We start from the raw sequence: 22,597 nt of genomic DNA, 5'->3' as shown, positions 1-22,597 counted from the left end.
TTGTACTCACTAGGTACTTCTACTAGCTGTAAATATTCAGGTTTCAATTCTATTGACCAAGCTAGAATAGATTGCTCATGTAAATGTAGTATTGACAAGTAAATGATGGCATATTTTTTTTCAAAAATGAGCATGAAAGCCCAATGTACTTTTGATCTTGATTCAATAGTGTTTTATCTGGTGCTACACATCAGAACTTTCTGTAAAAGTAGCAAACCCTTCGCCAATTAAGCAGTGAGGGAATAAACGCAGCATGCAAGTAAAAAGACAAAAAGTGATGGCTTTCATGCCCAGCTGCTTTTTTTCTTTTTCTTTTGAGGCCTCCCCTCATCTTTCCACTCGACACACTCTCTCTGTCGGCAAGTTGAACAGTTTGCCCTGAAGCGGTCCCCGTGAGTCCAGCAAGGCACTATCGCTGCTGTTGGAATGTTGAGGGAAAAACAGCCTGTGCAAACAAGAGATAGCAGCGCCTGGCTTCCCAATCCTTTTACACGTGTGTGTGCATTTGCATGCCTGTGTTTGTGTGTGTGTGTGTGTGTGTGATCCAATCCTGTGTGCGTGCGGTGTGAGATTTCAAGCAAAATGTGGAGAATCTTTTTCTCGCCCTTAATTCCTCTCAAGATTTGCCGTCGGGGTCAGTTAGACTTCAGAAAAACTTTTGGGAGTCAGAAAAGTGGAAGCACATTTGTGACACCTTGCGTGGACAAACTTGTTGCCTAGTATAAACTATGAAAACCATTTAAAAAGAAAAAAATCCTTCTCGCTTAAGTTCCCAATTCTATTGAAGTATTTTCCGCACTATAAGGCGCACCTTCAATAAACCGCCTCTTAAAATGTATTTCATATATAAGGCACACTGAATTGTAAAACACAGTAGTAGTAGAAATATTGGAGGTTAATTGAACTGTAGTAGTAATTCTATTGAAGTACAATTACCGTATTGTCTGCACTATAAGGCGCACCTTCAATGAACCACCTCTTAAAATGTATTACATATATAAGCCAGAACGGATTATAAAACACAGTAGTAGTAGTATTATTGGTGGTACATTGAGCTGTAATAGTAGTAATATTAGTACTTATTTGGAGTTGTCCTATGCATCAACTAGAAGGGAAATTTCATACACTGATGAAATAATATTGATTAAAATATGAAGGTGTATCAGATTATTCTGGCTTTTGAGAAAATTGAAGTCTTTTAGTAGCACCTTATAGTGCAGAATATACCGTTATAATAATATGGGGGTGTGACCTGGCATCCATGCTGTTTGTCTATTGATTGCAATCACATTTTCATTTCAACTCTCTGTGCAAATGAGTAGATTTGAAATGGAAATCACATTGTCACTTAAAGGAAAGGGAAGTATCTTCCCACTCGCTGCATGCTGCTTGATACGCGCCCACTCACTTGGCTTAGCACTGCATTCATAAAATAATTCCGTATTGATCCCCCAAAGGGGAAATGTACTCCGAAGTAGAACGTGTGAATCTGATAAATGGCTTTAAGATACCATAAGAGGAATTTCACAATCACTATTTCACCAAGTTAAACCACATTTGTAAAAACTGACTTAAATGACCAAAGAATTACAGAAAATCAATAGAAAACAGCCATTACTTCAGCTTTAAAAACATTAAAAATTCCGCTAAAACCTTAACAAATAAAAAACACATCACTCTTTACTATAAACCTCTGACAACTCCCTAAAACAAAATGACTTTTACCCAAATAACAAAGCTATATTTCCAATTTTATGTAACATACTAGACAAATGCTAACTTTCTATTATGTGGTATTAACCACCCCATTGATACTGACTCTATACATAATCCCATTAAAAAATATATACTATATATCTTTAAAAATGAAGGCAATTATTCCCGAAAAGATCTAGCTTTGCATTTCTTCACATTTTGTTGTTTTAGCAAAATGCAAACACGTCATTTAATGGGAAATATAACACAGCTGAACAGACACACCTTCACAATGCCAAAACACACACACACACACATACACACAAAGACGCAGAATGAAGTAAGATCATGGATTAATAATGCAACATGTTCCCTGCAGGAGGGTAGTTAGCATTTCAGGAAGATTGCACCATCTCCACCAGGGAGACCATAATTAGGAAGCCATTGTTACAAGTTGCAACTATCTGGTAAATATACATGCATGCACGCAAACCCAAAATAAAATCAGCCCCCCAAAGCCGGTTTCAGTGAACAACATTGAATTTGGTATGCATGCCGATCATGAGTTGATAAAAAGAGGGAAGAGTCATAAAGCTAAAGCGAAAAAAAGAAAAATACAACAAACGCAGGAGGTCTGAAATATTTCTTTGTTAGAGGCAATAGTTGAAGAAAAGAAAATCACACTCATTTTTAACCATGTCTATTCAAAACATGTCCAATTCAGTTCAATGGGGAAGCGATTAGATGAAATCGATTTAAAGCTTTTATTTTATTCATTTAGTTTTGTTATTAAGGCTTTTTTTGCATTTTAAAAATGTTGTTATAGAATATGCACAACACTAATATAAGAACTATGACTCCTCTGTCCTAAATGAATGTAATAAAAACATTTTAGGAAAAAAAATGCTTGAAAATCGATTTAAATATGTATTTTATTCATTTAGTTTTGTTATTGGGGCCTTTTTTTGCATTTTTAAAATGTCGTAGAATATGAACACTAATATAGCAACCATGATTCCTCTGTCCTATATAAATGTAAAAAAATCATTTTAGAAACTAACAATCTTGCCTGTAATCGATTTAAAGATTTATTTTATTCATTTAGTTTGGTTATTGGGACCTTTTTTTGCATATTAAAAATGTCATTGTACAATATGCGCAACACAAATATAACAACTATGACTCCTCTATCCTATATGAATATAATAAAAACATTTTAGAAAATATATATACGCTGACAATTCCCCCACGTTTAAAACAACTTTTTTTATGACATTTTCCTTCTATAGAGCAAGTTGCTTTGTCACCGTGACAGCATCAGTAGTTTCCGACGCCAGCATAAAGCTAGAAATCCGTCCTTGAATGCTGCCTATGACGCACAAAGCTTTTTGCGTGGCCCCTCCCACTTTTTTTTTGACAGAGCCCGGCCAGTCCCAAGCAATCTGGGTCTGATTGTGAGGGACATCTCTGTGCTTTAATACAATTTGTCAGGGGAAGGAGCCAGAGAGGGATGACTGATGTATTGACTTCTATATAAGAGCAAGGCTGCAGGGCTAATCTCATTTGGGCTTGCTGTGATGAGATTCTGGCCTGTTTTCTCTCCAAGATGATGTGACTTTGCTCCTGACATCACATCATCTCTTTTTTACTCAGTGTGTGTGTGTGTGTCATTGTGATTTTTATCTGCAAGTATTTTCACTATAAAAGGTCCAGAATGTCCTTTTACAGAGCTTGATTTCTAAACGGCATTTTATTATCGTGACTTTTAGCATATTGCAAATTTGCTTTTCAATTCTTTAACAGTTCACCAAATAGTACCCGGGCGGAAAATGATGTCATTTGAAAAGTGTGACCCTCAAAATGTTACTAGCGAGAAAAAAAAAAGATAATGGTGGAGTACTAACTGGAAAATTTAGGGGTAAAAAGGTAAAAAAAGATCATGACTAAACCTACAAAAAAAGTGTTAAGAAGTCATGGACAAAAAAAGAGAGAAATTCCACCATTTTGGGGTTTATTGGCCATCTGAGAGCACAAAACTGATTACTCCACCGGGGTCATAAAAAGATCAGCCCCGGGTGAAAGCTTTACTGAGGAATATAAAATCTAGTAGGCCTGTCCATCTTCCTTAGTTGTCCTCCAAAAAAAATAAGTTTTAAGAAGCCATAGCCACAAAAGGCTGACATCTATGTCCGAAGAATGCGTTAGAGATTAATTTGGAGGACTCCTTCAATTTAAAAATCGTTAAAAAAATTATGGGAAAATTGGACATATACAATTGTACCTCGAGATACGAGCTTAATGTGGTCCAGAACTGAGCTTGTATGTCAATTTTCTTGAAACTCAAACAAACGTTTCTCATAGAAATGAACTAAAAACTAATTTTGTTCTAATTCGCCATCTATTAACAAAGTAACAAATAAATAGTGGTTTAATATGACTAAAATATGTTTAATAGTACTAAAATTATACAGATTTTGCAGAGGACTTTTTGCATGGCAACGCGCTCGTAACATAACATTTAAATGAACTTGGATTACGATGCAGACACTTAAAAATAGATTAAATCTAACCTAACACTAAACTTAATTAAAATTTAGTTTGACATTTTAATAACTTTCTTGGCTCTATTTGCCCCGCCTCCACACTGACTTTCACGCAATATCAAGGGTTGTTTGATTTTGTTTTCCCTTCAAAATATCCCCAAAATGATCTATAACTCGTTTTAGCGATCATCTCGCCATTTGCACTGACTAACGGCAAAAAAAAAACCTGAAAAAATGCAACATATATATAAAAAATCTCATATCTCAAGACAAATCTCTTCAAAATTTTACTCGTATCTCAAATCGCTCCCACTCATATGTCAAGAAACCACTGTACTAGACTGATAGGTGACCATAAATGTGAAAAATTGTGTTTTTTGTTTTTGGTTGGAGGCATAAAGAGCATGGATTGAAATTTTGACGACTAACCATAAAGCATTACTCTAATAACTCCACAAGGTCTCAAAGAATTTAAACTTTAGATCCAATTCCCCCCCAAAAAACATGCATTGGAACAAAATAGCCGTAAAACCACGTATTGTGTTTTAAAAGGTTCCAATGTTATCTTACTTTTCCACATTTTTTTAGGATTCATTCAAAAACGTACATACTTACGAATGAAGTAATTCAAGGCGACGTTTGCCAGCGTGATGTGACGTTGGAACACGCCCGATTGGCTCCCTGTTTTGTCGTTAGCCAGGATTCCCGGAGTTGTCATGGTAATGCACGTCTGTGGGAAATATAAAAAGGGGGGTGGAGGAATAAGGATCTGCTAAGAAGGGAGACAAGCGCGCTACACAAGCAGATTCTGAGATTCATACGATGGAGTCTCTTTTATTTGGTGTTTGTGTGCAAAAAAAAGGACTTTTCTGCAGTATTTCGGATCAAAGTGAATCACTTTGACTTTGAAGTCGACGCCCAAGGGTGCTTTATTTGTTCAACTGCTTGGAGGACCAGGTGTCCGTTAAGATGTTAATTACAAAGGAGGTCTTTATTCGTGCAAAAAAAGAATCACGTAATGATGTTTTTTGTGCATTTGTGCAAGAACGAGTACGACATCTCTATGAGAAACAAATTAAAGACCTCCTACTTCATTATTCTGATAGTTACTGTTAGTATGCTTTTGTGAATCATAATGTGAGATAGTACAGGGTTGTGGGTGAGAGTACTTGAATGCCTGAAAGGAAAATGAATATATATCTTCTCATGTAATCCTGATTTTTTTGGAGTAGGTGTACTTTGTATCGCCTTGTTATATCTTATGTGTTTGTATGTGTTTGTGTGGGGGGGAAAGTGAGAGAACTCTGTGGTAGGTGTTGTCACACAATGTGTTTAAAGGGTGAAATGCAGGGAAAAAATGGTGTGTGTGTGTGTGTGTGTGTATGTTGTGACACATTTGTGTCATCCCGCTTTTGACACTTTTTGTGATGATTGTTATTCTGTCACGTCGACAGGCTCTGTTGTTCGCTCAACGCACCGCCTTGTATTCCATCTGTAGTCAAAATAGGAGTACAACCGCACCCACTAACAAGTGCCGGTTTCACTTTTCTAGGTTGATGTACTTCGGAATATTTGGACAATTTTGGCAGGATTGAGATTGATATCTTTTTTTAAGGAATGAAGGGTAAATTCTTTAAAATATAGGACAAATAAGGAAAAGACTAATCAGGAAATTTAATATACATTTATACCCTTCATTTTAATTTAATCCTAAAATATAAAGTCGGCACTCATGATTTACTTTCCCGGGCCACACAAAATAATGCGGTGGGCCGGATTTGACCCCCGGGCCACCACTTTGACACATGCATCTTAAACCTATGATGAAGAATAGCCTTGCAATTCAGAAAATGGCATCTTATAATTCTACTATTAACCAAAAAGAGATGCAAATTAACATCAAAAAAATTAAAAACAGTGATGTCCACATAATTTTTTGGCAATACACAATTAATTAGATTCATAATAAAAATCTATCTTCCATTTTTAGGGTCGCAAAGTTCTGCAGAATCTCCATTTATTCCAATTTAAACCTCGCCTTTATCGCAATATGATAAACGTGTAAATCAAAACTACAAAAATATATTTCCTACACTACTTGTCTTGGATTTGATCCCATAGTGCAAAAATTCCCTGATATAAATCACAATGATAGTCCCATTTGTTTTACATTTTCCACTTTAAAATGTTACTATTCTTGCAGATAGGAGGAGGAGCCACCAAAACCACAACAACTCTGATAGCAAAAGCTATCTTCAAAATGACAGAATAAACAAGCGATAAAAAAAAAGACTGATCATCTCTGCTGCCATTTCCATCACTGTTTTGTTTTGATACGATTGCCTTTTCACATAAAGCCAAGAAAAATGTGACAGGGGACACAAAAGATAAAAAACAGATGGGTTGAAGGGGATAAACATGATTTGCCTATTGCCATCTTTAAGCATATGAGAAGATGGAGTCATTTTAAATCATCAATTTAGCTTGATTTAAGCTTTTTCCTAAATTTTAACCACATTACACATCTAAATATTCATATTTTGGCATCAAGTAAGAAGGTAACATTGTCTATTCGTAGAAAAATAATCCCACGATGGCAGCATCTGACGGAAACTGAGATATTCTCTTTTGTCGGCAGTCTTTGAATGTGTCATGTGTACAAATGGAAGTAAGCCATTCTGGCAAAAAAAAAATAGAGGAAAAATAGGATTTTTACGCATTCCGTGCAGTGTTTTGACGAACAATTACAGAGATAATTGAAATACAATCGGAATGGTTCAAGTCATCACTATTCTGCCATTTCGGATTTGAGGAAATTGAAGATAATGATATATTCATTATTTCCAATTTCCCCCCCAAGACGTTTCAAATGTTCCTATGATTTATGAACAGATATTTTAAACCCCATTTGGATGATTTATGATAAAATGCTACTGGGCAACTGCTGCAGAAGTTGACGTAAGAACTAACAAAAAAAAAAAGATAGATTTGGGGTGTATCTATAGTTGTTTCCTCAATATTTCTGATGGATCTTTTTGCAAAAGAAGTTCAAACACAACTTTCATGATGCAAACTTTGCAGTCAAAATGACTGAAGTTAAAGTTGAATAATAAATGCTTTAGAAAATAGAAGAAAAGCTTGGATAAAGATAGAAATATTGCCATTATTCCAGCTATTAAGCTATATTGTATATTAAGCTACATTATAATGTGAAAGTGTCTTGGGTATGTAAAATTGTTGATATTAATAACATTTTTTATCTTATGTGGGATCATAAGCCATAATTCTTCATGTTTGTTGAGAAATTAACATTAGCATTACAAAAGACAGACATTCTTTCACACATTTATCAGTCCATAATGTGTAAAAACAACATTTTAAAAGGCAAAATTGCAGTTTGACTTTCTTTTAGCGTCTAAAAAAACCACTACATTTGAATTAAAAGTGATGATGCTTAAATTATAAGGGGTGAAAGTCCACGTTTTCAGTTAACTACCTCATTGTATATAAAAAAAAAACTGCAGAAATGCATACATCCAACGTTATAACTGATAATCGCTCATTTTGTGTTAAAGATTGGCAACATTTGTCTCTCTTCTTACCGCTCAATTCCAATGTAAACATAATGGGTGTACTTAGTTTATCACACAATGCCACTTCTTGTTAGACTGCTCTTAAACAAATAACAGCTTGAATTTCAATTCTTTTCCATTTAAGGTAGTACTTTTAAGACCAAAAGTAGGGACCACATACACAAATATACACAACATACACACACACACACCAACGGGCAATTTTTCAGTTTTCAATCATTTTTACCACCCATGTTTTTGGAATGTGGGATGAAATCGGATTATCCCGCCCTGGTGTATGTATATACAATATGTATTATAAAAAAGGGAACAGAAATATCTTCCTTGAAATCCCAGCTCTCTGAAGACAACATAAAACTTGCACTTGAAAAAGGAGGTTTTACCCATTTCACACACACATGTTCTCCCTGCATATGCGCCACAATCCGCGCTTGATTTCCAGGGAGACTTGCTGCTTAGCATCAGCTGGCATCCAAATGAGCTGACTCAATACACACACACATACACACACACACACACAGACAGGCACGCAGATGTGCAGGAAAGCAAGTGGAAAGAGGCTTTTAGACCTTTGCAGGAGACTTTGTGAGATTAGTCTTGGCTGTACTATGCTAGCATGGTGGAGATCTGAGTCAACGTGAATTAAGAGGTCCGTTTGTCACTCTCATCAACAACGGGGGTCGACGCCAGGGTCGGATTATCAACATATGACTGGCACTGGCCCAGAAAACATTAACAACGTAAATAAGATTATCAATAACAACAACAACAACATTAACATAACCTATATGGAATATTGTCTACATCAAACAGTCTATGTCAATGCCAACATACAACTGAACAACTCTATCAGTTGTAAAAAAGGTACTATTAGGTATATTATTATTTTTATATATATCCTATGAAGAGGGTCCTCAATAATTTGGACCTTGGTCCTTAGCTCCCCTTACATCATTGGTTTCATCTATGCAGAAACAAACCGATGCACAATATTTCTTTAATTGCACAATTTGAATATGTACAGATAGAATCTTGACCATTAATATTTTACTGCTCTTCGAGAAGATTCTATCATTTAATTAGTCTGAAAATTTCATAGTGAGACACCAAGTCCCTATTTGATCTGATTATAAATTAGATAAAATAAATGTGTGCATTGCTACAACACTAGACAGCATTTCGATGACATATCTAGTTATACCTAAGATGTGCGCCACAATAGGCTCCGCCCCTCAGCAGTAGCCCTGGAAACGGTAGGCAGAAAGATACAAAAAAAGGTAAAGAACCGGAACAATGACACATTTACATCTACACCATCATTGTCATGACTTTATAATGAAGTCACAAACTTTACACTTGTGTTAAGGGTTTATTTAAAGTTCTTTATGTAGTTAAGATGATGTAAATGCAACATAAAAGAATGTCCTGCTCAGCAAAAGGTCCTGAAGCCAATAACACTAATGAGACTCCCTGGGATGTGTGTGTGTGTGCGAATATATGCACGAGCATGCTTTCTTTCTCAAGATGTACTGTGCTATCCTCATACACTAACTCATAATGAGTCTTCACTGTGTGTATACGCCACTCTATACCGTGATGTGAAGTACCCACACTATGCATTCTGTGTGATGATACGCATCGCATCCATTTTTTTTCCAAAGTGGGGGGAAAAAAAATGAATATGAGTCATAAAGCAATATCTGGTTGTTTCTTAACATGTAATAACTGGAAGCACAGTGGTGGCAAGCTAATCGACATTAGCCAGGCCTGTAATCATAATTAATTACGGCTTGTTATAATGTGGTGATTGTGGAGCAGTCTGTTGCTAGAAATATGTTTTTTTTCTCGACTCAATGGTAGAACAAGTCAACTTCAATGACATTAATAATGTTTTTAGAACTCTCAACAATGTTACATCACCTTCTTGATCATTAATGCAAAGGATAAGCACATAATCAAAATTAATTCCAACACAAATGAAATATACTTAGCAGCAAAGTCGACAATGCCAACTTCAATAGCAACAACATAGAGATCAAAATACAACTTAATATACAACATAATTACAAAATCAACAAATGTAATCACATTGACAAACAACATTACTACTGTCATCTCTAGCAATTAAACAAAATAACGTCAATAATGTAAGTATCCTTGACACAGTCTAAAATTGTTCATAATATCATTGGATCGCTTCATTGAATTTTTTCAATCTTCCCCACTAATCATTATTAGGCCCAGTTTAAAGGTTCGAAAAGTTGGGTAACCACTTGTCTTTTCCATATCCCTCTGGTGTCATAATACTTTACGATGAATGAATTGAAACCAGAGAGTCATCCTCCTCGCGCAAAGACAATCTTGTTTCAAAATGCCCGCTTTGACATATTTGCTTGATGACCTGAGATGTGCAACGAGGCGCACCCCTCTCGTAAATGTCAACTGAGATAGCGTCGCCTGTATAATTGATGTGCTGCTGTGGTAATGACGGGTATTGCTATAGGAACAGCGGTATGCGCCCATGCCAGGGTGGCAGTGTAACGGATGCCCTGGAAGTAGTGTTTGCATTCTGCCATAATATTCAAACAAATACCGTATTTTCTGCACTAGAAGGCACAACTGGAAATTTCAATTTTCTCAAAAGCGCCTTATATATGGATCAATATTGGTTAATCATTGTATAAAATTCTCTAGCACAGCTCTGCTAGTGGACGTATAAAAACTCCTAGCCACTACTACTACAGCTTCATATAGCAGATTCAAAACACAACCCCTAACAATTACTACGATTACTACTAATACAGCTCCATATAGCAGATTCAAAACACAACCCCTAACACTTACTACGATTACTACTAATACAGCTCCATATAGCAGATTCAAAACACAACCCCTAACAATTACTACGATTACTACTAATACAGCTCCATATAGCAGATTCAAAACACAACCCCTAACAATTACTACGATTACTACTAATACAGCTCTATCTAATCATGGATGTATAACACAACCCACTACTACTACTACTACAACTACTACTACAACAACAACAACTACTACGACGACCACTACAACAACAACAACTACTACGACGACCACTACAACAACAACAACTACTACCACTACCACTACAACAACAACAACTACTACCACTACCACTACAACAACAACAACTACTACCACTACCACTACAACAACAACAACTACTACCACTGCAACAACAACAACAACAACTACTACCACTACCACTACAACAACAACAACAACTACCACTACAACAACTACTACCACTACAACAACTACTACCACTACAACAACTACTACCACTACAACAACTACTACCACTACAACAACTACTACCACTACAACAACTACTACCACTACAACAACTACTACCACTACAACAACTACTACCACTACAACAACTACTACCACTACCACTACCACAACTACTACCACTACCACTACAACAACTACTACCACTACCACTACAACAACTACTACCACTACCACTACACCCCTCTGTCACTGATAGGCTCAGTCATCAGATGGCCACAAAGTGGTCAGAAATTTGAGGTTGGCTACTGTATGATGAATGAATAAGACAGGATGGTCTTGCTTTCTAATGGTAAAGTTACAGAGAAGTTACAATAAAGCCCTTCAAATTCTGCCTTGAAACGACAGGTAGACCAGTTAAAATGAAGAGCTAATTTTCACAGCCACAAGTGATGGGGAGGTCTTAATTACCAGATGCCCGAAGCTCTCTCATCTCTTCCCCTTGGGGGTGACACTCTGCCAAATTTTTACCCACGTCACCGCGACAGCTGTCCTTGCACGTGCGATAACGACAGGGACGACGACAGTTGGAGTGATGTCACCTGTGATGAATGAGGCCTCCGGGAAGACCAAAAAATGCTAATGTTCGCGTCCACGCCCTATCGTGCAGCTTGCCTACAGCATCTTGGCAGCCGCCATCGGTCTGTATGCCGCGATATAGCCGTCAGTCAACGAGACTTGGAAATAGCGCGCTGTCACTCCCTTTTGCGGCGATGTGTCCATCTTTCTAAACTCAACGATTTTCATTTCAATCTGGAGAGCCATACTACCTAAGTTTATGTGAAAATAAGTGGATAACTTACATGCGATGTTGGAGCCCATCCCAGCTGAGTCCCGAGAACAGGGGTCACCCACTCCAGTCCGTTTTGCATATCTCCCTTCTCCAACATACCTGAAAAAAATAACCAGGATTATTATCGGGCTTCTACTGATCGCTCATAAGTTCATAATTGGATTTAGGTGAGTTTGAGGAGGGTAATGTGGAAACCAAACCTGATTGGTTCCTTCGAGTACCTGAGTTGGTGAAATATGCCCTAGTACAATCACCAATGTGCATTGAAAATTAGAATTCTGCCCAATAAGTGTTTAATTTCCTTGGTTTTGCTAGCAAAGCGCCATTTACTTTGAAGCAAAATCTGGAAACCAGACCTGGTGCCTTCAAGTACCCGAATTGGTGAACTCTACCCTGAATAAGATCACCAGTGGGTACCGAAAATTAGAATTCTGCCCAACAAATGTGTTAAATTTCCTTGGTTTTGCTAGCAAAGCCAAATTTGAAGCAAAAGCTGGAAACCAGACCCTTCGAGTACCTGAGTTAGTGAATTCTACCCTGATTAAGATCACCTATGGGTACCGAAAATTTGAATTCTGCTCAACAAGTATGTTTAATTTCCTTGTTTTCCTAGCAAAGCACAATTTATTTCGAAGCAAAAGCTGGGCTGTAAAGATAAATTCTCGTTTCTGTCTACCCTTCCACCTATATCAATGGAACGTGTCAGTGAAGCGCTTCTGGACTTGAGTTATTTTTATCAAGACGGTGATTCGGGCGTAGTCAGGGTGAAAGTTGGGACAGAACAACTTACAGTGTGGTTGGATAACTGCACATACAATGTTGGCTGAACACATTTCAAGCCTCGGGGCAGCACTTGCGATCTCCCCTCGATTGCTTTGTTGTTGCTGCTTTTTAAAATTCCTTGTTTCTTTTCCCCACTCCCCAATCTCTACCTTCATTCTCGTGCCCGTCAAGACGGGAATGGCATGAAAAATAGATGGCGGAGTGTTCCCCGGATGACGCTCGGAGCGTGACATCTACCTGATTAAACGTGCGTGGCGTCTTTCCTCCCCCTGTGGTTTTGCTGAGCAGAAACAAAGATTTCAGATGGTTTGCTTGTTGCGGGGAAAAAAAAAGGAATTTCTTTGAAAATAAAAAAGTTCTTCTCTGGATTCTAAACATTCTTATCCGAGTCCCTAAGCTATACTCTGCCAAGGATTTCCTCTTTTTGGATTTTGACTCTAGCAGTTGCAGTATGAGAACAAATGTCATTATGTTTTATTCTCTGTATACTGCATGAGCTGAGGGGGAGATTTATTGAAACAGATTGTAGTGCTGGAGAAAGTTATTGCTATATAAGATATTGTTTTTAATTAATATGGATATATAGGTCTGTTCTAAAAACGTGTTATGAAATCTGGTAATCATTTTACAGATTGGTTAAAAATAAGGTTTGTAGAGAGAGAAAATAAGATAAGATAGTTTTTAATTAGCATGCATTTACAGGTTTGTTCTGGAAACAGGTTATGAAATCTGTTTATAATTTTCCACATTGGTTAAAAAATAAGGTTTGTAGAGAGAGAAAATAAGATGAGATATTATTTTTTAACTAATATGGATATACAGGTTTGTTCTGGAAACGTGTTATGAAATCTGTTAAATTTTCCAGATTGGTTAAAAAATATTTATGTTTTGAGAGAAAATATGACAATTGTTACTGCTAAGGCATTCATGAAAACTTTACATAGTCTGTTCTATTTTTTTCCTGATTTGAAAATAATCCACAAAGGTTATGATAACTTTGTTTTAAAAATAAAACAGAATTGGGAAATGTGGGTGAATGTTATGAGGCTTTACGAGAACCATTGGCAGAGACTGGAGAGCTATCATTTAAATAGACTTCTAGTATACATATATATGAAAAAAAATCCATTCAACTTAGAAAAACAATTGGTCATGGTTTAATGAAATGTTTAAAGAGTACTGCTGCTCCAATGCTACTGATGAGAACCCTTGAAATAGACTGCGCTCCTTTCAATTTATGAAACCAATAAAAACGCATTAAGACAAATTCCTGCAGCTTATTTTTTTGTACTGTAATTTTCTGCCGTGTTGAGCACCCTTTTTCACCAGGAATGTGTTAAGTAGCGGATGTTTTTCCCCATCTTTTGCGTCAATTCAAAGCGGAAAGCTAACGAGGCGGGCTATGAATAATTCATAAAAGGGAGTCCATTTATTTTGTCGCGGCAGAGTGGGCCTGTTGTTACTACCTGAAGTTTATCAAGATTGACTGGAAATGTCCAGTGAGGAGCTAGATCTTGCCTCTTCTTCTTCTATATGAGCAAGTTGAAAATCAGCCACTCGCTCGCCAAGCTGCCACTCTGGAATGTCGGGCCAAATGACTTTACATATTTAATGCATCGCCACAGGCTGAAAGGTAGGCTCGCGCCTCCTCGGACGCCTACCGAGAACGTCGCTAAATGGTGCCATTGCTGCGGGGATTCTCATTTCCATTCCCTGGGATTCGCATCTTTAAGTACTCTGGCTTGAATTTAGAATTCGTTTTAGCAGATACCAGCTTTTTCGCTCAATGAAGAATCGGAAAAAACTTACTTGTGTCAAGACTGTGCTTTCAGACACTGGTTTTGATAAGGTGATGGCGGATTTGAACCCTAGAATTTGATTTTTTCCCAGTACAGTAGACCCCCAAGTTCCGAAATTAATCGATTCCGGAGTTGCGATCATAAGATGAAATCATTGTAGGAGGAGCAATAGAAATTGTTATAGAATTTAGGTATGAATAAAACATGATTCGGAAGCAAAAAAGTGATAAACAAAAAGAGAGTGCATTGTGGGAGGGATTTCGGCCAATGTTTGTCCATTTTAGTGATGCCAACCAATAGCAAAATAGCGTTTTAGTGACGGAATGGTGCATAACAACTGCCAGGTTTAAATTTTGAAAACTTTTGGCTGCACGAGAGAAATTCTTGATGTTACAAGGCGGGAAAATGCCGTAAAAAGGGACGAAAAAGACTAAAATGAAGCAAAATCCTGTCTACTGTATTAGGTAGAAATTCAGTTTTTCACTATAGTTCAGTTCTTGACAACCAACCTAGGAACAGAATGTCTTGGCTACAATTACAATGATTTTTTTCTGGCTAATATCTAGAAAAGTGTGAAATGGGTTTGCAGAGATTTGAAACGGTGACCACCTTTAAAATTCCTATGACTGACCAGAGCGGCAAGCCATGACAATGTGACATCTGACCCGCCTGCACATTACATTAGGCAGTTTGCTAATGAGTAGTCTGCCATGTAGAAGAATTTTCTTCTCAAGCAGCCAGTGAGTGACCTCTCCTGAACTTATTAACTAGTTTCTCAGAGAACCAAGATGAGACAAACTAACCAACCAGGGAAAAGGTCCTCGCGAGAGGTTAAATGTTTAATTATGCCTCTAAGAAGAGAAAGGATGGTGCTAAACTCCTAAAATTAAAAAATAAAGTATGGGATTATATAAATCGTTGGAAATGTACAGAAAAAAAATTCTACAAGAGGAATAGAACTAACTGAAAATACACTACTGAGAGCTTTATAGCATGTTTTAAGATGGGTAAATGAAAAAATGAGATTATAAATAACTGCTGGAACTAAATAATGACATGTTTGACGAATGCATATAGGAAAAAAAATGATAGCATGGCCTTGTGATTGGAATTAATAGCTTCTGAAGTAAAGAGCTTTTTTTTGCATTTACATGAGTAAAAAAGTGAGATCATCATTAGGTAAGAAATTCACAAAAAGTTAAAAGCAAGCTTGATAGTCAAAGTAACCTGAAACTAATATAATGTCAAATTGTGTTTCAACAAATCAATATTTCTACTTTAACTTGTTTTACTTTTAAGTATTGCAACCACTATTTCCCTTCAAAACATGGAACAATATGAAATAATTCATTAGCTTTCATACTTAAAGGAACCAATATAGACTAAGTAAATTTTTTCGATATAAATATCTAATTTGAAATGAAATAATTGAACAAAAGAAAATTCTGAGAGATAAGTCATAATTATGCTAAGATGCCAATGAATAAGAATAGACAGAAAAAGCTGGCTTGTGCAAACTAATTCTGAGAAGTGTTTTGAAAAAGTCGTAAAAATAGCTTTTGGTGATTTGTTCACCTTTTGTGTGTGTGTAGGCAGCCCTAAAACACACAAACCTCTACAGATATACACACACACATACGCAGAAAAGAAGAAAATGCAGCGCTGGCATGTGGTGGACTAATTTATGCTTGAGTGCAGTTCAATTAAGGCAGATGTAACGAAGTGTTCTACAGCCTCAACGCAATGCAGTGCACATCTACACACACATACACACACATTCATTGAGGGACTTGCGTAATAAACTAGCTGTTTTTTGTCATTTTCAAATTGCCATGCCGTTTGTCTGTCTTTGTTGTTTTATGTCATATTTGCTTTTGCAGTGAATATGTGCTCCCGGTATCCATTACGGCTGATTGAAGCAGATTTTCCGCATGAGAAAATTAAGTCCCAAGATGCTGTGCTCTCTTGGCATTATCGTTCTAGCTCCAGTTGTAGAAGGACCGAGTGGAAAAATGGGTTCATTTGCCACTCCCAGTCAAGATAGATTGGACTTTTTGGTGGTTTTGTGAAGCCGTACATCCATGGGTTCAATCTTAAGTCTATTGTCCAAATTATTGGGTATTTAAGGCAAAAAATTGGCTGTGGAAGAGACTGTCTTCTGCACCAAACTCCCAAAAGATATATCTGTTTCACTCGAGAACTTGACAAGACGAGAGTGGAAAGAAACAAGTTAATTCAGACCCACATCTAAGACGCCAAAGGCGACAGTCGCCCAGAGAAGATGGTCTTCATCTTTCCAGAGTTTTGACAGAGCAGCTTCACAGCCTCAGTGTCGATCAAGACAAGAATTGGTTAGATTTTTGTGTATGGTAATAAGACAAGTAAATGTGTCTTTTAGGGACTTATATATGGAACTAGACAAAGTTTCCAATATGGCACGTATACTTGACAAGATTTCTTATGAAGGCGTCAATTTGATTTCCATTATTCTCTTGCAGTTTTGTGACAGAAAACTTAGGCATAACAACAAAGCATTTCTTTTGTTATCGTTGCCGTGACAACACATCCTTCAGTTTATCTTGGAGCAGGTGTTGGGTATCAGCCTTGTCTTCCTCAAGTCTTCTTACCCTCGTCCTTCCCCGCTTTTGTGTAAGCATAAATGATATATCTTTTCTTTCATCCTTTTCATTGCAACGTATTCATAAGGGCTTTTTATTTATGGCTCAGGTTTTAAGCTTCCCTCTTCTTTCTCGTTCCTCGTTTCTTTGCTAGCTCTGTCTTTCTTTCACTGCTGACTCCCACGTCTTGCTTTTTTCTTTTTTTTTGCTGGCTGCGAACAATTTCTCATCTTTGTGGTATTCTTCACCCAAAAAATTCATTGAGGGGGTTAAAAAAATTGGAATGGCAGATTACTGGTCACATATTTTCTTAAATAGGGTTCTATTAAGAAACTAAAAAATGTAGCTTGAACTGTGTAGATGACTAAATCAGTTGCATTAATCAAGTCAAAAGTCTACCAAGTCAACCCAATTGTCATAAACTTAGAACTTACTACTTACATTATAACATAATGCACAATAATGTCCATTAGAAGAAATAAATTCAAAAAAACTTAATATTTTGAACAAAAACTAAGTTGAGATGGATTTTTTCCCTATTGAACTCCCCTTTTGACGAGTAGCAATTGAGCATCTTAGTAAAAGATGTCAAGAAAACAATGCAGCATTAATTAAGAGTAAAAATTACGACAGAAAAAAATGAACACAACAGCACAATGCATTAAAAAGTTGAAGTCTGAGAGATGGAGAGCCGATAATAGAATCTTAATGGGTTGATTAGTTAGTTTTAAGATCATTGATTGGCTAGTAACAGAAGGCTAACTTCCTGTAGCTGTCGTTTAATTGGCTGGCTAAAAAGCATTGGAATCAAAAGGCATGCAAGCACACGTGCCTCATACACACTCATCTAAGTTATTTAGTGAAACATCCCCATAAAACCACCTGTAATTCACAAAAGCCCAAGGCTACATACATCTCAATGATGTGTACACAGTGAACTTTCATAATTAATAAAAGAAGTAGTACGTGTCCGTTTGCATATAGTATGAGCACGCTATTGTGGATTTCACAATATGGTGCTGCCACACATGGTGCACACTTTGGCACCCATTACACAATCGGTGCCAATCTTTCCAGACAAAATGGAAAAATTGGATGTCTATTACTATCAGTGGCAACAAATAAACATATTTAAAAAACCTGATCTTTTGCATATGATCAGGGAAATCCCTATAATACACTACTGTGTGTAGATGTATGTAAATCCCTTCTTTGATGTGAGGACTCTTTTATGGGAACATGGCGGGGGGTACTCTTTAAACCGTGCAAATGACATACATTACCCACATTCCTGGTGCATCTACACCCATAAAACCTTCCCTGAACGGCAAGGGTGAGGTGTAAGGATGTATTAGAATGTGTTTTGATGCAAATTCTTTTAATCAGTCGGCTTTGTTTTAATGGTGAGTTGCTGAATACAAGAGTCTTAACATAACATACTGTAACAACAACATGGGGGTGAGTTATTGCGTAAAGCCTCCGGGGGGGACGTTCCACTACTTCGACTTGTGGTTTAATTCACGGTGGGTTAAATTCACAGTGAGAAAATAGAACATTTTAAAAAATGCAGCCCAAAATCCCAACGCTAATTATGTTCTGCTGTTTTTATTTATATACAAAAGCATTTAGGAGATCAGCGTTTCTCTGTATTTTTGGAGAGGGTGTTACATAAGAAAATGAATTATAATCCGAAAATCAATTTCCATCGCTTGCTTTGAAAAAAAACCCCAATGAAAACAGGGTCTCTCGAGAAATGTAATGTATATTGCGCTGCAAATTAAAGATTGACCAACTGACATGTTTACCTCGTTACTTCTGCCTCTTTGTAATTTCCCTTCGAGCTACCATTAGGCAAGCCTACTGGCTAACCATCTGATCTTCCTATCTTGCTACAAGCTGCTTGTTTTACTCTGTCTTCTTTGTTAAATCTCCCTTTTTGTGATTGTATCAACCTCTGCAATGCCTTACAAATGCATTGCCTCTTCTAAGGATGTTACTAAGCCTAAAAACTAACGGATAATGATGACAGTCGTCGAAAAAGTGCAAGTTCTCGATGTAGCAAAGGATGGGAAAACATACTATTTTGGAGCCAATGAATCCACCATTTTCTAGGATGAGGCTAACATTAGGAAGATGTCTTCCATTACTTTTAGTAAGACGGGTTGTTACATCTTGTCATAAAGTTATCGTCCGTATAGAAACTGCTTTGGCTATATGGATAGATAGTCCACTACTGAAAGAAGATAGCCTTGGATATGAATAAGGTCCCAACTTAGTTAATAATATGTGTTATTACTTCACAATTGTTCTTGTTAGTTAAGGTATAGTCAACAGGATTGTCATAGGCGACTTAAATAAATGTGCAGAGAGGGTTTTACAAATCTAAATAAGACTAGACACCATAAACGAACTGTCACTACATTGCGGAAAGTCTTGGAATGTAACTTCCGCAATAAACGAGGGATTACTGCATACTGAAAACATGGATTTGTCTGGTTAATCATATTGGACTGCGATTATTTTTACCGTTATCTACCAACCATCCATCTAGTGACTTATCGTGAGCTATAAATTCTTACTGCCTTAACTGTCAAAGTGACTTGTGCAATGTCCTTCTTTTCACACTTATTACTAAAAATCAAAATGAAATAAAGTGTTTTTCTCCACCATTCCCTCCGGAGGATCACTTTAACTCAAGACAGGCCACGGGGTCTGATTTATGAGAAGGTTGATCTTCATAAAAACCCAGTAGGATGCTGCAGTCATAAAAGTTACGTTTTTTTTAATAACCTTGCAGTCATAAGACACCGACAGGCTGTTTGAACACTAGCTTAGAAGACAAAATGCATCCACACATTTTATTTAGCTAATGACATCAACAGTGACCTCCCCTGAATAATAAAATAAAAGTATCCAAGCCTAACAAGGCACATACTTATACACAAACTTATGCACTGTCCTATCTTTTCAGATGGGGATCATTTGTTTGTTATTAATTAGTTGGTACCGGTGTGTTCTCAGAGTGTATTAAATGTGTGTTTTACAATACGTTTCTGTATTAAATTACAGTAACTTGGTGGTAAAAGGACAATGAACATTTTACATGTTACATACTGTAGTTACAATATTTCATTAAGTAGTGGTCTTTATGTTAGGTTAGGTTAGAACTTTATTTCATCCCGTAATGTCTTGGTTGCAGTACATAAGACACACAAGACATTGTAGAACTAGTTAAAAAAACTGGAGCCAGTCGAGGTTTATTATCACTTTGTAAACTAGAGTAGATTTCTTTTAAAAAGTTTGGTATGTGTCCATTAGCCAATGGGAAAAGGAAGCTGCTTCATAAATTTATACATAGGGATATTTGGGTTTGGAATCGGCAGTTCATTTGCATCCCATTCTGTCAAAACTCATACTGCAGGTAATAGTTGTTGATTTCAGCCACCATACTTTTCCTATCAGTATGCAAAGTCTTTTAGAAGTACTCTGAAATTCTCGCATGGTGCTCCCTCGACACCATTTAAAAGTGCAAATATCAGAGCGCATTCCTTGATTGCTATTGTTTTATGTGCTTTGTGTGTTTTCAGAGGCTTTGCTGATGGAATAAAGACGAGATGTGAGGAAGTGTCACTTGCGACTGTGAAACACGAGCCAGGTAATGTGAATGGACAGGTGCGGGAGCAGAGATCAGCAAAAGCAAACTATATAAAATGGCATCTCTGGCGAGTGACAGAGTTTTGATCAAAGTGTAACAGGTGCAGGCTTTAATTGAAATTGGCCTTTTTAATAAAGTGGCAGAATAACAATGAAGCTAGAGCGGATTAATACGCGTCTGCCTCCCTCCCTCCCAGATGATTTCAACTCGCGCTTGATGTTGTGACAAATACAATTGACTTGTTGCCTTTGAAATAAGTCATTTAGGCTTAATTCCTGCTGCGCTTCTGACAACGTTTCAACATGGCGTGTTCGTTGTTGATGATGCCGTAAGCTTTTCACATTTGAATTACAATGAAGATGGACAAAAGCTTAGTTGATAAATCAATGCGAAAATACAATAGAATCTCTTTGTTTATCCAGATTTAAAGGATTTGATTTTTTTGGTCACAGTTTATGGCACTTAGTCATTTTTGTTTATTTTTATGTTTCAATTTAGACTTTTTTTCTAACATTTTGGTCTAAGTCTTCTAAAAAAAAAATGCATGTTTTTGTATTTTTAAATAAATACTACTACTCATTTCTATTTATCACAATAAATTGTCTGAGTACAATATAATACAATACAGTATTGGTAGGTATGTTATTGTGACTTTGTTATATAGAGTTATAAGCTGTTTTTGTGGTCTAAAACTGCCATATGCTACCATTACAAGGGGCATTAATTAGAGGAGTTTCTAGGGGTTCTGCAGCACCTGGTCACCGACCGATTTTAGGGCGTAAAGGGAGCATGATGAAGTGAGAGGAGATTACAAAACAAACGTCAGATGATCTCCCTCGCGCTGAGCTGGGTGTTTGAAGAAGCCCGCAAGTAAAGAGTCATTAGGGAAAAACCATGCACCCCAATTTGTTGGTTGTAAGGGGCCTGCATGTTTCCTCACTCATAATCTATGCCTTTGTAACAATGTGCTTAGATCGTTGTAATGTTCTTTACTTTGGAGTAAAGCAGTGCAAAGTGCTAAAGAAGTACAAGATCTCCACTTAGTACATAGTGCCGTTGTTACAGCCTTTTAACGGAAAAACTTAATCCATTCATTTTTTTGGGTCTTATCCAAACAGGGTTTTCTAATCCAGCCAACAGACTACACCAAAATGACCAAATAATCGCAGTACTTAGTAATATTATCTTTAAAAAAATATTAGTACAGTAAATTTAACACTGGGCCTTGCTTAATACAATAACTTTGTTATTGTAGTTCTCTGCCTCATACTGCTACGTCATTAGGAGTTCAGCCAGGAGGCATTACAATCCTCCGGTAAATGCACTCCGAGACTAATTTGGCTACAAAAAGACGTCAACAAAAAGTGGAAAATTAAGATGCAGGGAAACACAAGACGGCGTTGAAGCACTACACAGCTGCTGCTCGCTCTATCTCATGGCCTTCTTGACGAGACTCATTTACAGTAAACAGATGAGTTAGAGATTCTGTTTATATGGCACCGGTGGGGGTGCACTGGGGTACATGGGAGGTGATTGTAGGAGACTCTGAAAGATGCTTCATGCCCACAATGATCTATTTATCAAATCCCCATCTGAAGACTATCTCCTCCTCCTCCTCCTCTTCGCTGACCTACTTATGCAATCTCTTCACAGCACTTTAAATTCAACTTTAACAACACTTTTTGGTTGTTTTGTTGTCTTGAATATCCTCAACCCCCCCCTTCCCAGAGTTTTTGCTGCAGTGCCATTATCCCATTCCCTCTTTCCCCCCTTCCTCAC

At 37.1% G+C, this 22,597-nt stretch overlaps 2 protein-coding genes across 8 annotated transcripts in view; one reads left to right on the top strand and one right to left on the bottom strand.

The window, feature by feature from the left end:
* Positions 1 to 12,033, bottom strand: part of LOC144197658 (uncharacterized) — a 32,661-nt gene extending 20,628 nt beyond the window's left edge. For 6 of the 7 annotated variants that reach the window (XM_077718166.1, XM_077718170.1, XM_077718171.1 and 3 more), the window contains exons 1-2: positions 11,974 to 12,033; positions 4,854 to 4,968 (exon numbers count right to left, since the gene is read on the bottom strand). The gene's annotated coding sequence lies outside the window, so the exon portion shown is untranslated. Of the gene's footprint in view, positions 1 to 4,849; positions 4,969 to 11,973 lie in introns of all 7 variants that reach the window. The other variant, XM_077718167.1, reaches the window with a different exon arrangement.
* Positions 1 to 22,597, top strand: part of LOC144197659 (protein ELFN1-like) — a 50,360-nt gene that overhangs the window by 2,931 nt on the left and 24,832 nt on the right. Inside the window, exon 2 of the mRNA XM_077718173.1 lies at positions 20,751 to 20,818. The gene's annotated coding sequence lies outside the window, so the exon portion shown is untranslated. The remainder of the gene's footprint in view (positions 1 to 20,750; positions 20,819 to 22,597) is intronic.

Source organism: Stigmatopora nigra, chromosome 6 (assembly GCF_051989575.1).
Source record: "Stigmatopora nigra isolate UIUO_SnigA chromosome 6, RoL_Snig_1.1, whole genome shotgun sequence".
Lineage (NCBI taxonomy): Eukaryota > Metazoa > Chordata > Actinopteri > Syngnathiformes > Syngnathidae > Stigmatopora > Stigmatopora nigra.
The sequence above is the reverse complement of the archived record's forward strand: the minus strand, read 5'-3'. Positions and strand labels throughout refer to the sequence as shown.